Below are 21,492 nucleotides of genomic sequence, written 5' to 3'. Positions count from 1 at the left end.
ATAAAACAACAATTTTCTATATATTTCTTAAGTTTCAAGAGACTTATAAATAAGGGTGCAATTCTATGCCTGTTTAGACAGAGAAAAGGCCTACAATTCCCAGCATGCCCCAGCCAACATGGCTGGCTGGGGCATGCTGGGAGTTATAGATCTTTCTTTCTGTCTAAATATGCATAGGTTTGCACCCTAAGTCATTTAAAATTAGCTACACTATTTGTATCAGCTATATTTTCATTGTTAGATCATCCCTGAAGGCCCTCCTCTGGGTGCCTTTGCTGAATGAAGTTAAGTGGGTGGCTACAAGAGCGAGGGCCTTTTCTGTTGTGGTGCCCCACTTATGGAATGCCTCCTCAAGGAGGCTTGCCTGGTGCCCACACAATAATCTTTTCAGAGTCAGGTGAAAACATCCTTTTTCTACCAGGTATTTTAGATTTTTGATCTTTGTTTTTACAGTTTAGAGTCGAGAATTTGTACGAGCTTATAGTGTTGGAATAGCTACTTTATATATTTAATATTGTATTTTTATCTGCTACTGTGCTGATTATTGTTATTATTGGTTGTTCTTTATCGTGTACTTTGTTTCATGTACTTTGTATCATGTCATCCGCCCAGATAACTTTTGCTATTGGGTAGACTAAATGTATCATAAATAAATAATAAATATTCAACATGTAGAAAATACTGAACAACAGTCATTTCTAAAAGGTTCTTAAGAAAATCAAGTAGTTATCAGGCTTGCAATTAGAAGGATACAACAAAAACGTTTCAGTGTGGGGTGCTTCAGTTCACATTTCTATCCAGCCAGCTATGCCTTCTTGCAGGATACTCCTCCTCCCTGCCCCAGTTTTATGCCCTTCCCCCCTTATCTGTCAGGTAGTGTTCCATTGCCTACTGAGCATGCTCAGTCCTCATTGGGGTGGTTTTGGATACCCTCCATTACTTTTCGAAATATTTTTTGTACTTCTACCAACCTTGGGGTTCTCCTGACACTGCTGATACCACTCCCTTGTGTGTGGATAGTACTGCCTCACATAAGGCAGAGGTAGGCAACCTTTTTGAACCATGGGTACATTTGGTTACCTGTCGTGGGCCCCACTACAAAATGGCTGCCATGGGAGGTGTGGCAAAGGACAAGTACTGAGTACATGGCAGAGGTGGGCTTGAGCCCCAACCCATTAAAGAACTCCTTTGAAACCACATTTTTCAGCACCAACAGAAACCCATTTTACAGCATCCCCAGCTGCCAGTCAGAAAATGTTTTTTTTTAGAGTGGGAGGGCTGGGGCAGCTTGGCAGGCACCAACAAAGGTGTCCAGGGGCGGATTGGTGCACACAGGCACCATGTTGTCTACCCTTGATATAGGGATTCATACTCAGATTATCTGTTTGCTGTTAATATATAGCTGGGGCAGGGAACCCACAGGCCATGGGCTGAATTCAGAATGTGGCAAAGTTTATCTAGCCCACAGCATCAGCAGGAGGGCTGGGTGGCTGAAGATGAAATGAAAATGTTGTGCGGTTAAAGCTTTGGCCAGTGCTTCTCTCTGCAGAATGCTTCGGACTGAGGGAGTGCCTGCCTGCCCACCTGCTTGTTTGCCCACTGCATACTCTTTGCCACAGAGCTGTCCACTTCTCAACTTGAAAGCCCACTACACCAAGTGAATCTCCACAGAGACAGTAATGGATTTTCCTCCTCTTTCCCGCCCCTATAAGCATTCCAAAGAAGGGGAGCTACATTAACAGACACTCCGTAGATATTCTGTGGTCTCTGTGGCCCTGACTACATGTTCTCTGTATGGTTGCTTTTTATTTTTACCCCTTGGCCCCTCTGAGCCTTAAGCCAATTGGGGATCAGGGTGTAATGCCAATGTGAAGATCTCTATTGACATGCACCAATATTAATTCTTCCTGCATCTGCAGAAGATCAGGCAAGCTGGAGGTCAGGGTCCTTGTTAAGATATTTCAGTGTTTAGCTGCTTTTGTACAGATGTAATTTGTCCTTCCTTGTTTTACTTTTTTTTTAATATAGGTTTATGCTTAGGTCTTACCCCTTTTTAAAAAAAATGCATTTCTAATATATGTTAATTCAATATAAAGATTTAAGCCTAGATAATGATGATTTTATATGGTGTTCTAGATGGCACAATATACAGTATGTATTGATTAACCCTCTTATACAGATTCTTATTACTGACCTCTGCCACTTTTGGCTCTGGATCCACCCACACTTGGCTCCAGACCCCAACTGATTTGTATTTATTAAGTATAAATAATAATATCTTATTATTTGTTTATTTGAAATATTTATGCACCACCTTTGATCTTAGGGTACCATGGTGGTTTACAAAATATAATTTTTTAATACAAAATCCTAATAAAACCACAACAAATGACAACAGAAAAGGTAGAAGATACATAAAATAGGCATTTACATGTTACAGCTTCATAAACCAGTTTAAAATGACTGGGCAGACAAATAGGTTTTGCTCTGGAACCAAAAAGAATACAATGTCAGTGCCAGTCACACCTCCATGAGGAAGGTGCTTCACAATTGGGGTGCCACAACAAAGAAGGCTCTTTGCCTTATTGTCATATGGTGTACTATGAATACTTGGAGAAGAGCTTCCCTTGAAAATCTTAAGGCATTTGCAGGCTGACACAAGAAGATGGGCTCCTTCAACTAGGGTGGAGGACAAAGTTAGAATATTGAAGGTACCGTACAGAAGCACAAGGATTTATAGTCCAAGGAGGAGGAGGATGACAATGTTCTGGAGAAGGTGAAGGTGGTCTCCAGAGGGAAATATTAATTAAATCTATGCTATGACTTGGTAGGCATTTTAAATAGATTGAATTAAATATCCAAAAGCAGAGAAATGGGCTACAATGACACAGAAAGAAAAATGTTGTCTGCCAAATGCCCTGAGTGATGGCAGGGTTACCACTGTTGTCAACACAGCTTTGAAATTCTGGTGCTGGAAAATGGACAGCATAAAACATTTGGGCTATCTGTTTCTCTGGAACATGAAGAAACACTGGCACTGCCTGGTTAAAGGTGTTTACTGGAGATGTCTTCTCTTCTGAAGCCTATTGAAATAGCTGTAAAACATTTAAAAACACCTTTAGGAAGCATAATTTCTCCTCATGATTATGCCATTTAGTAGCAATGTTAAAAAGCTGCCAATTTAATTACCAATGCTAATAATTCTATTCATCATCCCACTAATGGTATTTATCAATCGTGACAGAACAATCTGAGTAAGGATCAATGAGTGATTCTAAGGCACTGTTCTGGTACTGTTTTCCACGTGGTCAAAACTGACTAAACTGATACATTTTTGGAGCTGGGGGCTTACTAGGATGCACTGGCAGCAGTGGCTATTGGTGAACTAATGGGCCACAATGTCTTCCCCAATGCCTCACTTGAAATCATGCTCTAATATGATGTACCATAGTTCCAGAGGCATTGTTGGAAGGGGAAGGGGAAGGGGAAGGAGAAGAAGAAGAAGAAGAAGAAGAAGAAGAAGAAGAAGAAGAGATGGTGGCTGTGTTTGGAAGGGGTCATGGATCAATAGCAGCATATGTTTTATATGCAAAAGCTCCCAGGTTCAGTCTCTGGCATCTTTAGTTAAGGAATGCACAAACTTGGTCTGGGGGCTCCATCACTACTGCTAAATTCCCCAGCATCTGTATTCTCCTCCTGTCCCCTCCCCCAGAGACCCTCTTATATACCACTCTTTCTTCTCACTACTGCTAGCAGTGAAGAAAGAGCCATCTGTATCAGGATCACTGGTATCAGGTGTGGAGAGAAGGCTTCCTACCCCTTCCCCAGAGATCCTCATACAGATTGCTGGAATGTGTGTGTGGGTCTGTGTGCAGCCCCTGAGCCAGCATTACATGCTTCCTCAGGACCAAATGTTATGCATTCATGGGGTTGTATCCAATGTTGGTCCTATAATGAGTAGACCCATTGAAATGAATGGGACTTTAGTTAGACTAATATTGGATATAATCCATTGGATACACCTCTGATGTCTTCAGAACTGAGGCAGATGGACTAATAGCTTGAGTCAGTATAAGGCAGTTTCCTATGTTACTATAGGAACATGGCAGCTTGCTGGACTGTCACTGCAGGGCCACTGTGCTGATGGCCAAACTACCATCTTAAAAAGAATGAAAACTTTGAAGCTTCGAAGATCATGCCTCAATTAGAAAAAAAAAAACATTGCGGAGAAGCCCCGATTCTGCGAGGATAACGCCTTAATTTAAAAAAAAAACATCCGGAGTGGGGGATGGGAGGGGTTAAAACTTAGTCTCATTTGGAGATACAACAACCCCCTGCTCAGTGCAGGAAGCCTGATTCCCAGGCGGTCGCCCATCCAACTACTGACCAGGGCTGACCCTGCTTAGCATCCGATATCAGACAAGCGCGTGCAGGAAAACAGCACAGCGTTCGAGTGTAGGGATGTACGAAACACTTACCTGGTTTCGTCCAGGAACATCCACAGTGGGGGGGAGGTGCTCCGTCCCTCCCCCAGAAATCCTCAACGGGCGGGGCAATCCGTTCCTCCCCCCTGGAATCCTACGCCGTTTGCATTCCCGCTTTAGCCGTGATAGGCTACATAAATATTTATGTATCCTATCACGGGCTACCATAGGGACGCAAATCGTGTCCCCTACTCAGGACGCCATTTGCGTCCACAGCAGCCTGGCAGCAGATGGAGCCACTGCTGCCGCTGCTGCCACTGGAGCTGCTGCTGGAGCCAAAGCTGCCATCGGAGCCACCTCCAGGTAGGCTCCATTCCGGGGGGCTTTCATGGGATGGTGGGGCGGGTTGCTCCTTTCCTCCACGGATTCTGGGGGCCGAATTCACTGGAATTCGCCCCCCCTGGGATCTGTGGCAGAATTCTCTAACATCCCTTTTCGAGTGTGAACTGAGCTTGCGCATTCGGTGAAGCACTGCAATGGGGAAAATGGGTGAATGTGGATAATCATGTTTTAATGCGAGAGCATTTAACCCGACGGGACACTGAATTCATTGCGATGGCGGGCGCAATGTAGATCGGCCCCTGGTCACAGTGTTCCCCATGATTGTGCATTGTGCTGTATTTCTATTTAAATTATAGTAATTATTTATAAATTTGCATCTATACATATAAATGAGCATAGGTACATTTTATACATATCTCTGTCCTCTTTTTTCACAGTGTATTTCATCTTTTTTGGTGGCGTAAGTGGACATACTAGGCAACTCTAGTCTCCCAGATTCCATTTTGAATCCCAAGACTCCACCTTCCAAGTCTATATGAGGTTCTATAGACTTTTGTAACGATGAACCTTTGTGCAAACCTGTATTTCAGCAGTTGCTTAGGGCCAAACTAAACATTCTCCTAATCATGCATAGTTTAGCTATGAGTGATAGTTTTACTTACTCCTGTGCAAGTGTACATGGCCCTGACCGCAATGCTTGATGGGGGGGGGATTAAACTTTCCCCTGCCCATTTCCCCAAAAATTCCACTCCTGCCCAGAGGGTGTGTGTGTGTGTGTAAAAAAGTTTCCACTGGAGTCAAAGGAGGTTTTTCTTCTTTTTTTTACCCCATCCCTGTGGAGGGGGATGGAATTTTTTTTTGGGGGTGGGGTGGAAATGTGTAAGGGGAAGGTTTAACGTCCTCCTCCTGGAGTGCCATAGCTTTGATCCAAATTTAGCCACAAGCTAAATTTCTCAGTTCTAAGCCTCCATAGTGGTTTGCTGCCAAATGTGAGCGGCAAACTACAACTCTTAAAAATTCTTTTCTGTTTTAAAATAAAATAGGTATGGCAGGGGCAATGGGGAATATTCTACATTTAAGTCTAATTTTAGTTATTTATTAGCAATTTCTTGGCTGATCAGATGTAAAGATGAAGAGTCTGTTTATCTTTTTAAACTTCTGTTATGACCTTTTTCTGGAATAGAGGGAGAGAATAGTCTTTCTTGTAATGTAACTGTCATGCTGAGTTGTCCTCATTTATTTTTATGTTGTCTGGGTTTACTAGACATATTTAATCATTCTTAGTGCTGGTACTGATAGAAAACAATAAGATGGAAGATGTTTAAGATATAAATCATACAACAATTTAAAGACCAATGCCCACAATTTAGCCAGAGTTAGGCTGCAATCCTGGAAGAAAGCCTGTCTGAATTCGATGGGACTGAGTAGACCTGTGTGTGTGTGTGTGTGTGTGTGTGTGATGTTATTTAAACAACCTGGAACTGAATGGGCACTGCTAATCCCAAGGTTTATGGGATCCTTCAGCAAAATGTTCTTAGTGGACATCTCACCTGTTGAATGGGCTACCCACCTCTTTCTTCTCACCTCTGTGGCTGCTGCCCATCTGGATCACCTTCCATAGATAGTGGATAAGAGGGCTTGAGGTTACTCCTCCTCCTGTCTTTTCCCACTCCTCGCTAACTTGGTGAGAGAATAGGTGAATGAAACTGACACCAAGTAGAAGGAGCATCAGGGCCAGGAGGCTGCAGGTATTGTTAGTGGGCCTTGGGAGGTGCTGTACTAGGCCAACTCCTGATGCCAGCCCTGTGGATAGGATTTAACTTTACTGTGTGAAAGACATCAGTCAAAGTGGCTGGCCCAGTTGGGAGGCCCAAGAGACCTTTGTGCCCTGAAACACCTTTCACCAGCTGTCCCTGTGCAGGTAGCCATGCCACACTTTTCCATTCTGTGGTAACATTTCATTTGCAGTACTGCAATGCATTATCTGTGGGGCTGCCTTTGAAGATGTTCAGAAGTTGGTGCAGATTGCTGTGGCTGATTGGGACCAGACAAAGAGGAGCCATCTCACCAGTTTTAAAAGAACTGTAGTGGTTCCAAGTCTATTTTCAAGCACAATTCAAAGTGCCGGTTGTTGTAACCTTTAAAGCCCTAAACAGCTCAAGGCCTGGGTTGCCAAAGGACCATATCCCCACACTTCCCCAGAGATATGCCTTCCCAAGAAGGCTCTAAGGCCCTTTCATGAATCCCCCTGCAAGGGTTGCCTCTAGGTTTTTCAGAGCCCTTGGCCGAGACACCTTCAATGGCTCCCCTCCCTCAGTGAGTCTACCTTCTCACCACCATTATTTCCAGCTGCTGTTTTGCCTCATCCTCTTTCTCATCACTGCTATTAATTGCTTGCTTGACAGGCAGTGGCATCTACTGCTCCTCCCTCTCACCACTTCCATTGTCTGGGCCAGAATGACTGGCAGGTGAACAAACAGGTTGCAATGGCAAAGAGGAGGAACGACTTCAGGGGGCTTGTCAATGGGTCTCTACTGGGTGTGGGGCCCTGGCAGGTGTCCAACCATGCCTACCTTTGACACCGGCCTGGCTTCCTGCCATCAGAATTAATTTTGCTGGTAACCAGAGGTAGGGCATTTTCAGTTCTGCCCGCCCCCTGCACACTTTGAATCTCGCTCCTGGGGGTGGGGGAGCTTGTCTAGTACCATCTCTGCTTTCTTTTCAGCACCAGATGAAGATTTGCCCAGGCATTTTATTAGATAGCTGTAATTTTATTTGCTCTGGTGCTTAATTGTTGCTTGATTGTTACTGTATCTGTATTTTCTATGTCATTTTATGTAAGACATTCTGACAGCCTTATCAGCAATGGCGGGGTAGTAAGTTTTCTAATGACTACATTTCTAATAAATGTTGTTACGTTTAGTTTTTGAGTATTGCTATTCCTATATATACTACTTTTGAAGCATAGTACTTTTGACTATGTGTCTGTGCACATATTTCTAGTTGGATAAGGAACCATGTGCACAAATGGCACTGAAAGGAAAATGAATCAGGGCCTCAATCCACTAGGGCCAACAGTGATGTTATGCACACATTTTTACACAGATTAGTACCCTCATCCTCTGGAGAGGCTTTATATTGGTACAATTATTGGGATAAATAACCCTGAACTGCATATTCCTAATAAAGTATATTGCCAATGAAATGGAATTTTAATAATGTTTCATTATTTAAAGAAAGTTTTTTTTAATTTTATTTTTATTTCAGTGATACAAATTACATACAACAAATACCCATGATAACAAAACACAGAAACAAAAGACAAAAAAGAAAGAAGAAAAGAACAGGAGAACAAAACCACAACCCCCCCCCCCAGCATATACACAGGATGCTTCTTACTATCTGTTACAACATTAAGGGTGCAATCCTATGGCCGCTAGTCAGCAGCTAGATGGCCATAGGATAGAGCCTGCGCCCCAAGATCCATTCCCTGAGAACTGACCTCCACACTGGTCAGTTTGCACCCTCGCACACTGCCTCGGAGGCAGCACAGAATGGCCCTGTGCTCCATGCTCAGAAGAGCAGCATGGAACGGCAAAAACGGGGCATTCCTGGGGGCGGGCTGGGGCAGGGAAGGCAGAAGTGCCATTCCAAAGCTTCCTATGCATTGTCCGGCATCCACCCCACCCCCCGCTCCAACTTCCCATGGCTAGACAGCTGAAATCAGCTGTCTAGCTGCAAATGCAAGGCAGCTGAACCATGGAGGGGATCGTCCCTGCCCTGCTTCTCCTGCCCTGCATTGGATAGGTGGTCACTTCCGAGTTCGGAGGCAGCTGCTGCCTATCCTGATAGGATTGTGCCCTAAATAATGGATTACATCTGGAAACATTGCCATTTAGACTATATATATATATATATATATATATATATATATATATATATAACTTCCTTGATGACAAATCTGTTGATATGTCTGTCTTTCCAATATTTGAACTGACGTTCTGGAGGATTGTATAAGGAGTTTTGTGTATTTATAAATAAAAGGTTATTTACAGTGCAATCCTATACATGTTTTCTTGGAAGTAAGGATTACACTCTCAAACATAAAACACACACAGAACAACCTTATTCAAACATCACTCCTACTTTAAATTACAGTTTTAGATTCAGATGAATTTGGATTAACTGGAATATTACATGGTGTGTCTTAGAACTGTTTGACTCACAATTCTTGACAAACACAAAAATGCACTGCTAATTTGGAGATAAATATTGTTGGGGAATTACGGACAGCGAGAGGCCAAGAATCATTAACAATCTGGTGCTTATTCTTGAACAGGTGTACAATTTCATTATCAAAGCCAATGGGCAACATCAATGCCAATTGCGGGGAAGCAAAATGTTGTTTGAGATACTGAGCCAATGAATAAATTTCTGCTATTTAAGCCAAACAATTTAGACTAATCAAGAGTAGTCTACAGTTCTACCAAAAATATTGTGGGCAAGACATGATACTCCTATACGGGGAAAGGATTTTTAAATGCCAAGAATGGCTGAACAGAAGAACTATTTTACTGGATTGTTTTATTTTTATCATTCTATTCTAACATCTGAGTAAATTAAAATTCCAAAAGTCAAGGGCCCCAATCCAGTAATTCACATATGTATCAGTGGGCAGTGTAAATACTCTACAGCAAGGGTCGGCAACGCGGCATTGTCCAAGACCTCCTTGTACTCCCCCCTCGGCACACCTTCCCCAGCCCCAAGCTGTGTTCTCTCCCCACCACCACCTCTGGAAGCAAGCAGGAAGTCAGCAGATCAGGTCCTGATTTTTTGGTTTCCTGTTTCTTCCTTAGGGCTTTGGCAGTGCCTAGGTGAGGTAGGCAGTGGGCAGGGGGATTCTTAGTTTGGGGCTGGGGTGGTGCATGGGGGTGGTGAAAAAAGAGATTTGGGGTGGCAGGGGGAATTGAGAGAGTTCAGGTTGGTGGGGGGAGTGAAAAGAAAATTAGAAGCAGGGGAGAGAAAGAAGAAGGGGGCAAGAAAATTGGAGCCTGCGCTCCAAGATCCATTCCCTGAGAACTGACCTCCACACTGGTCAGTTCGCACCCTTGCACACTGCCTCCGAGGCAGCACAGAATGGCCCTGTGCTCCATGCTCAGAAGAGCAGCATGGAATGGCAAAAACGGGGCATTCCTGGGGGCGGGCTGGGGCAGAGAGGGCAGAAGTGCCATTCCAAAGCTTCCTATGCATTCTCCGGCATCCACCCCACCCCCCGCTCCAACTTCCCATGGCTAGACAGCTGAAATCGGCTGTCCAGGACTGGGGGCAAAAAAAGTGGGAATCCCGAAAGTAAATGCCTACAGGCCAAAATTAGAGATCTACCCACGGGTTTGGAAAAAAAAAAATACAAATTTGTCCATGGCCCAAACATTTTGCCTACCCCTGCTCTACAGACTACATACATGGATTTGCATGTATCTACCTGCACAGAGGTGTTAACTCCAAGACAATCCCTAATTGATGGGTCGTCAAGAAAGGGGATACTCAGTATCTTTTTGTTTGCATGGATTCTGATCTGGGAAGGGTGTGCTTATATCATCTTTTTTGATGGCAAAAAATAGAAAGTCACCAGATGGGCACTTTTCCCTGTTGTTATCCCATTACAAAGCTTTCGCATGCTCACATTTATGTATTTATTTTAATATGTTGTATATGTTATTGCAAAGGCTCAGATTGGGTTCTGTATATTCTTTCAAACACTTGGTTTTTACATTATTCTTCATAGCATAGTTAAAAATAAAGCTGACAACTTGGGGACACATTCACACACCCTCATCATGGGAAATGGATGGTGAAAAGTCACATTGCACTGACATTTTTCGACATAAACTATTCTACGACTGCTGCACAATTCTTTTTATGTAGGATGATTTGATTTCATGTTTCACCCAGAAGATGGACAGTGAATTTACCTTAGATGTTGCTGCACTGTAGCATACCAGTGTATTATAAATGTTGTATTAGAGAAACATCCTTTGCTAAAGTAGACAATTATCTAATACTGCAATCTCACAGGGGAGATCTACATGCTGATTGCTGGACTGGAATCCATGCATGCAACAAGATGCAACATACAGCGAATTACTGGCTAAAACATCTGCATTCAGGAATCAAGGCTTCATGCACAATTCCAGATGCTGACTAGACACTGCTCACCACACCCAACACATAGATGGAACAGATCAGGCAAAGATCTGTCATGCGCAGCCACCATCATCAATAGTGCATGGTGTGGATGGGGATGTGATTTTCATCTGTCCTGATCTGTGCAGATGGAAACATGCACCCTTGTACATTTTCCTGAGTCACTGTAGATACTTTATTCCCTGCATGTTACTAGTCACTAGTCACTGCTAGTAGACTGGGGCCATAGAATTTAACACTATGGGCAGAATCTAATGGAGTACTTAAGCCCCCAGGAATTCTCTTCTGCCCTTCCAACTGCATTGCACAAGCAACCCCCACTGCTTGTGCAACAGTGATTTAGTGCTTCCGAGGGCAACCTGAAACGTGGAGAAATACTCATTTATGGAAGGAGGCAGGTCAGCAGACCTCACATAAGGGAGCTCTACCAACCTGCCTCTTTCCAGAAACAAGTGTTTCTGCTTGTTTTGGGGCTTCTCCTAGTAAGCACTAAATATCGATTGCATAAGCAGTGGGTCCTGCTTGCACAACACAGTTGGTGAGACCCACTGCTTGTGGAAGGGAATTGGCAGGACGGAAAGGAATTGGCGGGGGGTGTAAGTGCTCCATTGCATTAGGGATGTACAAATCCCCTACCTGACAGTCCGGAGGGGGAGAGGGGGGAAAGGTGATCCATTCCTCCCCCCAGAATCCTTGCCAGCCAGCTCCGCTCCGCAGCGACTCCACGGAGCAATACAGCAAGCAATACAGCTGCCATTGCCATACCGTATCGCTGAGCACTCACTGCAGGAAGGGATCCGGATGCAAATGGCGTCTGCTACGCCATTCACATCTTTGTTTTTTCACGCAATAGGCTACACATTTGTATTTACGTAGATATTTGCGTAGCCTATCGCGTGAAAAAACAATGATGCAAATAGTGTAGTGGACGCCATTTGCGTCCAGATCCCTTCCTGCTGTGAGTGCTCAGTGATACGGCACAGCAATGGCGGCCGTATTGCTTGCCGTACGGAACCGGCCAGCAAGGAGGATCCAGCTCCGCACGGGTCAAGCGGGAGGCAGAGGTAGGTGGACCCATTCCACCACAGACTCCGGAGGCTGGAAAACTGGCCTCAATGGAGTCCAATGTGGAATTCTCTGCCATCCCTACATTGCATTCCACCCAAAGTTCAATAATGTATTTTATTATACAGAAATAAGTGTAAGATAAAAGTATGGATACCAGGCTACCTTAATTTTTAAAAAAGCAATGGAATTTACAAGAGAGAAAATTGCCTCCAGCTTTGATCCTTGAATTTATATTATATTGAACATCTTTCCTTAAAAAAAGAGAGAAGAAGATGAAGAAGAGAGTTTGGTCTTCATTTTTAATTAATTGATTAATTAATTAATTTTTGGCATCAATGCACTTTCTTTTGCTCCTTAATATTTCATAATGCATCTCACTGAACAAGCAAATTATAGCAGCTGCTATGCATAAAAAATCTTTTTATTTTATGCAAGTTGGAATTAATCCCATGCATCTTATTTTATATATATATACAACCTTGTTATTATAGTTAAAATAGAAAGTAGAAAGCAAATGCTCTTTCATTAACAGACTGCAGTTCTTCTTTTGAACACAGTAGAAACTATCAAGAACTACTGTTTGATGATGGAAATCCGGAAGGTTCCTGCCATGAGTACTAGAGATTGTGCAGTCAAGGGTTTTTGTTTACAACATATTCACAGCAGTAGCCATCTCACATGCCAACCCCCCGAGAAATTTATAAACCCTCTGGACCCTATCCACAGACCCTTGTGTGATGGAGTGGATCTCATCCAAGGGCCTCATTGCTGGTAAAAACAAAACAAAACACCACATGGAAAGCTTGAGGTTGCATGCCTGACATCTTGTGCTGGGTCAGGACTGTCATATGTTGCTAGACTGATAACACTGAGCATCTGCTTGGGGTGTCTACTGGAGTCCTCATCTAGTAAGGTGCACTGTGCATGCAGCCCCACGTATGGATTTGGGTGGTTTCCTTTACTATTCGCAATACGTTTTTTATTGTCATTTGTGTTCAGAAGCCTGGTGTTTTTTTTATAGATCCCTTTTGTCAGATATGTATTTGAAAGCTTAAATGGGTGACCCCCCCCCCCCGGGGTGGAGTGAAAATGTAAACTAAAATATCTGGATATTTTCAACTGCTGAAGTAGTGTGTCATGTGTTCTCTTTACAATGAGGAACACAAATACTAGCAATGCAAATACATATAAAATATATTGAACAAAATGCACAACAAAGCATGGATGTGGCCTTGTTGTTGTTCAGTCGTTCAGTCGTGTCCGACTCTTCGTGACCCCATGGACCATAGCATGCCAGGCCTTCCTGTCCTGCGCTCTCTCCCGGAGTGTGCTCAAGTTCATATTCATTGCATCGGTGATTCTGTCTAGCCATCTCATCCTCTGTCGTCCCCTTCTCCTTTTGCCTTCAGTCTTTCCCAGCATCAGGGTCTTTTCCAGAGAGTTTTCTCTTCGCATTAGGTGGCCAAAATATTTGAGCTTCAGCTTCAGTATCTGTCCTTCCAATGAGCACTCAGGGTTGATTTCCTTTAGGATTGAATGATTTGACCTCCTTGCAGTCCAAGGGACTCGTAAGAGTCTTCTCCAGCACCACAGTTCGAAAGCATCAATTCTTCGGCGCTCAGCCTTCCTTATAGTCCAGCTCTCACAGCCATACATTACTATTGGGAAAACCATAGCTTTGATTAGACGGACCTTTGTCGGCAAGGTGATGTCTCTGCTTCTTACTATGCTGTCTAGGTTTGCCATAGCTTTCCTCCCAAGGAGCAAGCGTCTTTTAATTTCATGGCTACAGTCACCGTCTGCAGTGATCTTGGAGCCCAAGAAAGTAAAATCTGTCACTGCTGCCATTTCTTCCACTTCTATATGCCAGGAAGTGATGGGGCCAGATGCCATGATCTTCGTTTTTTGAATGTTGAGTTTCAAACCAGCTTTTGCACTCTCCACTTTCACCCTCAACAAGAGGCTCTTGAGATCCTCTTCGCTTTCTGCCATTAGGGTGGTATCGTCTGCATATCGGAGGTTGTTGATAATTCTCCCGGCAATCTTAATTCTGACCTCTGATTCATCCAATCCGGCATTTCTCATGATGTACTCTGCATATAAGTTAAATAAGCAGGATGACAAGATGCAGCCTTGTCGTACTCCTTTCCCAATTTTGAACCACTCGGTTGTTCCATGTCTGGTTCTTACTGTTGCTTCTTGACCCTCATACAGGTTTCTCAGGAGACAGGTAAGGTGGTCTGGTACTCCCATCACTTTACGAATTTGCCACAGTTTGTTGTGATCCACACAATCAAAGGCTTTAGCGTTGTCAATGAAGCAGAAATAGACGTTTTTCTGGAATTCTCTTGCTTTCTCGATGATCCAGCGAACGTTGGCGATTTGATCTCTAGTTCCTCTGCCTCTTCTAAACCCAGCTTGTACTTCCGGTAGTTCTCGGTTCGCATACTGCTGAAGCTAGGGATGGGGGAGAATTTCTCCCCGAAACTTCGGGGGGCCGAGTGCCAACGCATTCGGTCCTCCAAAGGTTCGGGGAGAAATTCTCCCTCCCTGCCCCCCCGCCCCCCCCCCCCGGGATGGGACTTACCTTTTACGAATGTTGCTCCCGGCGGTGTGTCCCGGCGGTGGTTCGGCAGGTCTTTGTCAGGGGCGGGGGCAAATAGTGTTGCCCTTATTTTCGCTGTAGTCTATGTAAATCTTTACGTAGACTACAGGGACCAAATAAGGAACGCGAATGGCGGCTCCCTATGGGGGCCGCCATTTGCATACGCGCTTTTTTTTTTTCAAAGTCACCCGTGATAGGCTATGTGACGATTAACGTAGCCTATCACGGCTGACTTTGCAGATCTAGCCGTGATAGGCTACGTAAATCGTTACGTAGCCTTTCACAGGGCTTTTTTTTTACTTTTCTTTTGAAGTTCGCGGCCGGGGAGACGGGGCGCTTCTCCCCGGCCTGAATTTCAGCCGGGCGAGGTGGGAAGACACCCCCTTCGCATGAACTTTGGGAGGAGAAGCGAAGCGCCTCCCCCACACCGTGAAAAAAGCTGCGGGACAAGGTAAGTCCCTTTCGTACATCCCTAGCTGAAGCCTAGCTTGTAGGATTTTGAGCATCACCTTGCTGGCATGTGAAATGAGTGCAATTGTGCAGTAGTTTGAACACTCTTTGGCGTTGCCCTTCTTTGGAACTGGAATGTAAACTGACCTTTTCCAGTCTTGTGGCCACTGTTGAGTGTTCCAGATTTGTTGGCATATTGAGTGCAGCACTTTAACAGCATCATCTTTTAGGATTTTAAATAGCTCAGCTGGAATGCTGTCATCTCCGCTAGCTTTGTTGTTAGTAATGCTTCCTAAGGCCCACTTGACTTCACTCTCGAGGATGTCCAGCTCAAGTTCAGTGACTGCACTATCATGGCTATCAGGGACATTCAGATATTTCCTGTATAGTTCTTCTGTGTATTCTTGCCACCTCTTCTTAATCTCATCTGCTTCTGTTAGGTCCCTGCCTTCTTTGTCCTTTATCATGCCCGTCTTTGCACAAAATGTTCCCTTGAGATCTCCAATTTTCTTGAAGAGATCTCTAGTCTTTCCCAATCTGTTGTTTTCCTCGATTTCTTTGCATTGTTCGTTTAAGAAGGCCTTCTTGTCTCTCCTTGCTATTCTCTGGAACTCTGCATTCAGTTGGATATATCTTCCCCTTTCTCCCTTGCTTGTCGCTTCCCTTCTTTCTTCAGCTACTTGTAAAGCCTCCTCAGACAGCCACTTGGCTTTCTTGCATTTCTTTTTCTTTGGGATGGATTGAGTTGCTGCCTCCTGAACAATGTGACGGATCTCCGTCCATAGTTCCTCAGGCACTCTGTCTATCAGGTCTAATCCCTGTAATCTATTCCTCACCTCCACTGTATATTCATAAGGGATATGATTTAGGTCATACCTGAATGGTTTATTGGTTTTCCCTACGTTCTTCAATTTAAGCCGAAATTTTGCAACAAGAAGCTCATGATCTGAGCCACAGTCAGCTCCAGGTCTTGTTTTTACTGACTGTATAGAGCTTCTCCATCTTTGACTGCAAAGGACATAATCAATCTGATTTCGATATTGACCATCTGGTGATGTCCATGTGTAGAGTCGTCTCTTGTGCTGTTGGAAAAGAGTGTTTGCTATGATCAGCGTGTTCTCTTGGCAAAACTCTATTAGCTTTTCCTGCTTCATTTGTACACCAAGGCCATGCCTGCCTGTTAACCCGGTGATTTCTTGACTTCCTACTTTAGCATTCCAATCCCCTATGATGAAGAGGACATCTTTTTTTGGTGTTAGTTCTAGAAGGTGTTGTAGGTCTTCATAGAACCCATCAACCTCAGCTTCTTCGGCATCAGTGGTTGGGGCATAGACTTGAATTACTGTGATGTTGAATGGTTTGCCTTGGATTCGTACAGAGATCATTCTATCGTTTTTGAGATTGTACCCCAGTACTGCTTTTCCCACCCTTTTGTTGACTATGAGTGCTACTCCATTTCTTCTAAGGGATTCTTGCCCACAGTAGTAGATATGATGGTCACCTGAATTAAATCCGTCCGTGCTTGTCCATTTTAGTTCGCTGATTCCCAAGATGTCGATGTTCAATCTTGCCATCTCATGTTTGAGCACCTCCAGCTTACCTTGATTCATTGATCTGACATTCCAGGATCCTAAACAATATTGTTCTTTACAGCATCGGATTTTCTTTTCACCACCAGACACATCCACAGCTGAGTGTCCTTTCGGCTTTGGCCCAGCCGCTTCACTCTTTCTGGCGCTACTTGGAAATACCCTCTGCTCTTCCACAGTAGTATATTGGACACCTTCCGACCTGAGCGTCTCATCTTCCAGCGTCATATCTTTTAGCCTTGTGATACGTTCCATGGGGTTTTCTTGGCAAGAATACTGGAGTGGGTTGCCGTGGCCTAGCACTTCCTTAAGTCTCCCACTGAAACTAATGGGACTTCGAGCTGTATAGAGCTGCAGTTTGGTTATTTTAAGGTGGTAATCCTGAAGTTCCCTTGAGTTCCAAAAGATTAACTTCAAAGTTAATCTTCAAAGATTGGACTGCAGTTGCCAGTAAACTAAGAAAATATAAAATTAAGCAATTAATGCCTTTTATAGCTAGCACAGAAACTTTGTGCTGAAACATATATCAGCAACAACTGAAAAGCTCAATATCGCCTACCCAAGCAGCAGCAAAGTAAATCAGGAACAGTACTTGCTGATTGCTCTGATCATCAACAATTCCTTTGAAATATGTTCTCTCTGCCAATATGTTTTTTCTATCAATTATTACTGAACGTTTTGCTGAGAGGTTGCAGCAATAGCTGCATTGTTAACTGATGATTAACAGCTTGTAGCAATGGTTTACTGGGGACAGCATTTTAAAAACATATGCTCTTTAAGATATGCAAGTCTTATTACTGGTTTGATGAAAAAGTCAAAGCAGAAGACTCTGTAATATAATTTCAGAGATACTGCCAGTACACAAAATAATATCAAATGACCTGCATTAAAAGAAAGAAAGAAAGAAAGAAAGAAAGGATGAAATTGAAAATAAACCTGGAAAAAAGGCCATTCATTTGATCTAAGCTCTGCTTTTTCAGCAGAATCCTAACATGGGATTACATTTTTATTCAGTCTTCCCAGATTGAAGATAAACCTTTGAACCCAGTGATGGATAGATAAAAGGGAGAGTGACTTTATGGTGGTGGCCCTGTACCTCTGGAATTAGAGTCCATCTGGGGTTTGTCAGGCTCCTTCACTGCAGTTCTTCAGGTGTGCTCTGAAGACCCACTTGTTCTCGCTGCCTTTTCCATGGGGGCGGCAGGTTTTATTAGTGTTACCTGTTTTTATAGTTGTTTTTATAGTATGGTATTGACTATTTATAACTTTTGTATTTGATTTTGCATATTTTTGTATTTCAAAACAAAACAAATGACCAACAATAGCACATCCAGTTTACAAATGTATAGATTTTAAAAAATTATAAACAGATTTTAAAATGTGAAATGTTTCGGCATTAAACACAAGTTTCAGTGGAAGCTGGCATTTCATACCAAAACATTTCACATTTTAAAATCTGTTTATAATTCTTAAATCCGTAAATGTATAAACTAGATGTGCTTTGTTAGTCATTTGTTTGTTTTGGAGAGCTGTATCATGTGCATTGCATTTCCTGTCACTCTATTTTTGTATTGCTTTTATCTTGTACATCACCTTGAGAGGGGTTTACTCTTAAAGGTGGCCTAAAGATAATTTCAAAGAAGTAAATAGGGCCAAACTACATGTTACCTTAGCTGTGTAGTTCTTGCCTTGGATGCAGGGTTCCTACCCTACGAATTGGCAGTGTGGGGGCTTCAGCTTGGATCAGGACCCTAGCATGGGGTAGGGAGGGGCTTTAACTCTTTCCCCCTGCTGTGGTCCCAAACTGTATTGGTTTCCCTGTGCCTCTAATCGGCATTGCCCCTGAAAAGTCTAATTTGTTTCCATGGGACCATTTTTGGCAATGCAAATTGCAGGTGTGGGCCCTCTGATCTGGGTTTAATGATGAATTTAGGTGTGGCCAGTGCTCAAGTGGGGTGGGATGGGATGCCACCCCGTTTCTTTTATGTAGACATAATTGAGTCTGGCCTAATCATCCCACTTCCTCATTTTTCCTCCCACTCTTAGCACCGAGAGAACATAATGTGAACTACAATGATTTGAAATTAATCTAAAAGCCAGACTGCCTGTTACCTTAGTTATGTAATTCTGGTCTTGAGTGCAGCATTCTCCCCCCCCCCACTTGACACCATGGGGGGCCTAGACTGGATCAGTGTCCGATAAATGGTGGAGGGGAGGAGAGTTTAACTCCCCCCCCACCTCTTGCTTGTGTATTTATCAAAAAGAAAGTGCAAAAAGGAAATGGCATGAGCTATTAATATTATCTGAAAAGATGTCAGCCTTGAAAAACATTTTCACCTGATTTCCTCCATTCACCATTTCCCCAGCATAGTTATTAGCATCGGTATATAATTGTTGTAGATCAATAAGCTGTTTTAATAATGTTTGTTTTCAGTTAAATAAGCCCCTAAATTTCTCTCCAAATGGTTAAATGTTGAATGGTTAAATGTTTCGGCTAAGGCTATATGGCATCTAAACTATGAACCAACACTCTTTTGAAAAAAGAAAAAAGAAAAAAAAAGAGAAAAGCAATTTACAGAATCTTTCCAGATGATCAGTTCTTAGTAAAATAAATGTACAGTTATTGCTCATTTGTTCTGAGGGATCAAAATGTCATTCATCTGGGCAATGAGTCTATTGTAGGGAATATCACATTTCCCAGCACTCAAGCCAAAATATTTTGCCACTAGAAGAACACCAGTCTTCCCCAGGTAATCTGTGCATTGCTGTTGTGAACATTGTGTGAAATGCAGATACTACTACTACTACTACTGAACTATACTATTTGCCCACCTAGCATTTATGCAGTTTTTTAGAATGTCCGAAGCACCTCACATACATCATGTCACAGTATTATTCTTGAACATAAAGACTATTCACCAAATGGATCTGGGCTATCATTATGGGTTGTATCCAGTGGTGGCTTTGTGGAAAGTACTTCTAGTTCTACTCATGCAAAGCAGGACTCTGGACTTTCACCAACTGAGAACTCTCCAGAATGCGATGGGGTAGGACTCAGTGGGCTACAGTAGATAGGGGGATTAACAAAACTCAGGTTTCCCATCTTATGTGAACAGAACTGCTTTCCACTAGCATAAAGCCACCATAGGTTACAATCCATTGTTAGACTTCATGCCCTTGCTTGCTCCACATTCCTGGTGCTTGTGGGGAAAGACATGAAGATTTACCAGGTTATGGCCATAATCATAGGAACATAGGAAGCTGCCTTATACTGAGTCAGAGCATTGTTCCATCTAGCCCAGTACTGTTGACACTGACTGGTTTCAGGTAAGGATGTCAGAGAAATCAGCAATAGATTCAAATGACTTCAGCTTTCTATGAATCTGATCTGCGATTTCTACAGCAGACTGGCTTTTTCTGAGTCACGTGGATTCTGTGGTCTCGTGGACTGGTTTTTCACTTTAGGGGAGGGTTTGTGCTAATTCACATTAGTGCTAATCCGCAGTAGTTACTGCGCATTAACTAATGCAGATTAGCATCTTTGCACAAGTGCGTATTAGCACTAATGAGAATTAGTGCAAGTAGAATGAAATTCTGGTTTAAAAACTCCGATTCCATCAATGAATGGATGATGGAACAAAAAGATGCCCAACAATCCATGAAACACAGATGGAATAGATTTAACAAAATCCGTACACCCCTAATTTCAGGTGGGATATTTTCCTAGCCCTACTTGGAGAAGCCGGGGATTGAACCTTGGATCTTCTGTATGCAAAGCATGTGTGCTACCACTGAGCTACAGCCCCTCCATGTAAGCAACGCTATTCGGCAGCATTCACATAGTAACCAGAACATTTGCTTCAACTCATTTGTAGGTCTTTCAGCATTTCTGATATCGAAAAAGGACTCAATATCAAAATTTTCTATAATTTATCCTGCAGTATAATTACTTTAAAAGGTGACCAATTGGTGTCTGGCTCTTTAACACCTCCACCTCTTAAGTTAAATCCATCTCAGAACCCATCACAAACATGGTATCTTATTATTACATGTGATTTGCTTGAGTGAACACGTTCCTTGATTCCTTAGACGGAAGCTAGTCTTTTTTTATTGCATATTTGCATTTAAATTGATATTTTAAAATATTGGGAACGTATCCTTATTTAACTTTTTTATCCTTTATGAAAAACTATTGCTATCAGTATTCAATTACTGCGCTTCCTTTGCTATTAGCACAGCTATATAGTGATTTGATTACTCATATTAATGGGGATATTTTTTAAAAGATAACTTTTAAATGGAAGTGTGTGGCCTAACAGAAAAAAAATTAACTTTTTCCTCTTGAAATTATTTTTAAAGTTTAATTGTTTTAATAAAAAGTACTATTTTTTGCATGGTTTATTGTAATTTTAATGCCAAACTTAAAATGCAATTGTTTCTTAACCCAGTTTTAAATTATATAGAGACACTGAAAAAGTATTTTCATTGTAAAGTTCACTCTGTCTAGAAATATACATGTGATTTGATATTTTACTATTCTATTTTCTTCACTGCACATTGAGGTTCAGAGTAAAATGCCAAAGTCGTATCCTTTAACTGGAATTTTTTAAAAAATGGAAAAGAACTGGGAATGTCTAGAGAAAGATTGCTTCATGATTATTTTCATAAGATATTTTCAAAACATTATTTTCATAATCTTTCAAAACATTATGATTAAGAACAAAAGACGAACTCTGCTGTATCAGACCAAAGGTCTATTTACTTAGTCCAGCATTCTATTTCACACAGTGGACAGCCAGAAGCCAGCAAG

Source organism: Heloderma suspectum, chromosome 4 (assembly GCF_057233095.1).
Source record: "Heloderma suspectum isolate Gila_16-S chromosome 4, 16-S_ref, whole genome shotgun sequence".
In the NCBI taxonomy this organism is placed as follows: domain Eukaryota; kingdom Metazoa; phylum Chordata; class Lepidosauria; order Squamata; family Helodermatidae; genus Heloderma; species Heloderma suspectum.
This window is presented reverse-complemented; position numbering follows the sequence as displayed.